The sequence below is a fragment of the Gordionus sp. m RMFG-2023 genome, chromosome 4 (assembly GCF_954871325.1).
Source record: "Gordionus sp. m RMFG-2023 chromosome 4, tfGorSpeb1-WG-v2, whole genome shotgun sequence".
In the NCBI taxonomy this organism is placed as follows: domain Eukaryota; kingdom Metazoa; phylum Nematomorpha; class Gordioida; order Chordodea; family Parachordodidae; genus Gordionus; species Gordionus sp. m RMFG-2023.
The window spans coordinates 11634297-11637848 of NC_088778.1; the positions used below are offsets into that span (position 1 = coordinate 11634297).

Sequence of the window (3552 nt, forward strand, 5' to 3'; positions counted from 1 at the left end):
AATTTTTGTTTGGAAAATGTACTCTGGTTGCGACCAAGGTATATGGAAATTGGAAAATAGACACTCCGGTGTCGGCTGATTGTGGGAAAAAAATTTCGGTCTTGGAAAGTAATTTAAATGTGGTTTTAAATGAAATCAAGAACGGCAGACCAGAAATGGTAGAATATTTGGAAATTAATAACGATGATCGTTTGGATATTGTGGAGAGATCTGTAGTTATCCTCCAAGAATTGAAAGAACTAAAAGAAGTGATTAAGATTATAGATCAAGGTATAAATAAGTTGGTTATAGCTAATAGTAATAGTAATAAAGGCCAAATATGTGGTCCGACATGGTCAAATGAAAAAAATATCTCCGTTGAAAAAAATGGTTTTTCTGGTTATAAGAAAAACTTAGAAGATTTGAAATGTACCCGCTGTGGGTATAGTGGCCACAAGGTAGAGACCTGTGTGGTCAAAGAACAAAATTTTTGTGAAGGTTTTCCGTTAAAGAACTGACATTCGAAAATTCTAATGTTAGAAAAATTTCTGACACGAATAAATTTGAGGTTCTACGATCGAATTATGGTAAATCCCGTTTGTGCTTTAAATGTAACAAACCGGGACATGTAGCCATAAACTGTATCAAAAATTGACTATATGATTGCAAGTGTAATCATATAGTAAATAAGGGATCGGGAGGAAGAAATAATAATAAAGTAAATAACCATGCTGAAATGAGATCTGATTCTCGTAAAAGCAGTGGTTTTAAGAGAAATTTATTTTATCCTGATGATAAAAATAACAAAGATTCTAATGATTTTAAATGGGAGAAATATCCTAGAGGTATTGTTAAATATTCCGATGAAAGGAATATTAATACTTTCAGATGGGAAAAATATCCCAGTTATATTGCAAGAAAAAATATGAATATTGTTAATGAACCACTAAATTCCGAGTTGAATTTATGTTCAAATGGGAATTCTCATGAAACTGATGTTTCAAATGAGATTAATATTGATCAGTCAATTAAAACATATGAGATTTTAATGACTGAGAGATTAGTCGAACCTTGTCCAAGAGTTACTGTAAGAGTTGACTCGAGGGATATTGACATGTTGTTCGACACAGGGGCTAGCATTTCCATTATGTCTAGAAGATATTATTATAAGTATTGGCCTGGGGGTAAACTTGAGAAAGAATCTATGTGTGTCAGACAATTTGATGGGTCTGAGATAATAGTTTTGGGAAAAACTAAGTTGGGAGTAATTCTCCATGATACCACATTTTTCCTAGATTTATGGGTAGTAAAGAAAGATGTGGAAACCATCATGGGGTGGGATTGGATTGTTCAGTTAGGTCCTTTCAATAATTATTGGAATATTTTTGCCATACATAATGGTTCGGCCCTAAATGAGACTAAAAACAAAAATATCGCTAATAATGCTCGAAAAAATATTCATGAAATAGGGACAGGTTTAACCGCAAAACAAGATAATTCAACCCGTAATTCTGATAGTTATGTAAACTCCACAGAATTAATGGTTGAAAACAATAGTAGCATTGATGAAACCCCAATGGTTGATATTGGTATTCATGCTATTGGTATTCATGAATTACATAAAATGTGTGAAAATATATCTCGTTTAATGAAGAAATATGAAATAATTTTCGAAGACAAATTAGGTTGTCTTAATGATTATCAAGTAGATATAAAATTAAGGGAGGGATTTTCACCTATTTTTCTAGCGTGTCGACGAGTTCCTTTTGAATGGAAAAAGGAAATTGACGAAGAATTGGATCAGTGGGTTAAAGATGGCATTATTGTTCCAGTGGAATATAGTGTATGGGCAACCCCGTTTATACCGGTGTAACGTTTTATATGAACTCCTGATTTAAATAGATTCTAATTTAGTGATATTGGCATTTATGACTGACATGTTAAGATTTAACCTTATTTTTTTTAGTGATATTGACATATTTGATTGAAGTGGGAGTACGTTTAAATCAGATTTATGAAGAATCTATCAAGATCAATTGTAAATATTTCTGGCTTACAAATTTTGCAAAGTAGTAAATAATATATCCTTCTAATATCTTAATTTAATTAATTTTAGATAAAGTATATTAAATGGCATAAAAACCTATTATTCTACCAATACTCAACTTTGCAAAGTAAATGATTGTAAATTTTTCTAATAATAAATTTTAGCAATTTTAATAGAATATTTATTTATTTTGAGTATACCTACTAATTTTTTATTTCAATTAAGCTATTTAAATCTTTGCTAACTTAAAAAATATTGCAAATTTTATCTATAAGATAAATTTCAGTTTGCAAACAAATTAATTGCCTAAATACACTGAAATATTCTTTATTTTCATTGAATACTATAAATTAAATTTTTGGATATGTTTTTGGGCCATTTATTATATATATTATTTTTTTATTCATTTCAACAGTTGTTTTTGATACCAAAATTATCCTTTGTTTACCCAATCAAATGACGAAAGACGATAAATCAAGTAAATAAATTTTGTTTAGTATATTTCTATTCATTTTAATAGAATTCGATGTGATACAGGATTATATCCTTTACCAAAAATATCCATCATCTATGTCTTCCAATAAAGGCTTAAGACGCAATCTGCGAGTTCAGGCCTCGAGATATAAAATTTGTAAGGGTAAAATGCATCACCATTCTCATAATGGTGAAGTTGTTTTGGACCTTGACCGAAGAATTCAACTTCTTCAAATGGTTCACAGTGGATGTGATACTAATGTGTCAGCAATATCTCTTGCTGCCCATTTTGGTATCACCAAGACTTACAGCAAATTGGCTGGTAGGTAAAATATATAAAAATTATAATATTATATGATCAATAATATATTTTTAAATATAATACACAATAATAAATTGTTTCACCATTTTTATAATAGTGAAACAATTTTAGATTGTAACAGAAGAGTTTAACTTCTTTAAAAAGTTATAGTGGAGTGGATGTGATACTAATGAGGCAAAATCTTTAGCTGATTATTTTGGTATCACCAAGACTCACAGCAACTTGACTAGTAGGTAAAATATTTCTGCATAATAAATCTATTTATTATATCGTGTATTATATTTTTAGCTTCTGGTGGCCTAATATGAAATTGAATGTGGTTAATTTTGTAAAATGTTGTGATATTTGCCAGCGTAGCAACACAAGATTTGACAAAACTAACAATGAGTTGCATTCAATTCCTATTCCAACAAAGGTATTAAAGTTGATTACATAACAAATTTTTAATTTGAAAATTTTTATAGTTTGGTCATTATAATTGTTTCTAATTTATGTTTATTATTTTATATTTTTCATTTGTAGCCTTATTAATGATCTGTCTATTATAGCTTATATGTATGTGGCACTTGTTTTTATTAGTCATGTTGGTTTCATATATTGAACCATTTAAATTTTATTGAATTTTTTTACAAGAAATATATCATATATTCATTTTTAGTTTCTTTAAGGTTAATATAACATTCCAAAATAAAAATATAATTTGCATATAATCTACTAATTAAAACTTATA

The 3552-nt window shown here is 28.8% G+C and overlaps 1 long non-coding RNA gene across 1 annotated transcript; it reads left to right on the forward strand.

Annotated features, from left to right (window-relative positions):
* Window positions 1-2564: 2564 nt before the first annotated feature.
* On the forward strand, window positions 2565-3165 carry LOC135928889 (uncharacterized). The gene is made up of 3 exons (XR_010572393.1): window positions 2565-2826; window positions 2920-3055; window positions 3111-3165. It is a non-coding gene; the product is annotated as an uncharacterized LOC135928889 (long non-coding RNA).
* The last annotated feature ends 387 nt before the right edge of the window (window positions 3166-3552 follow it).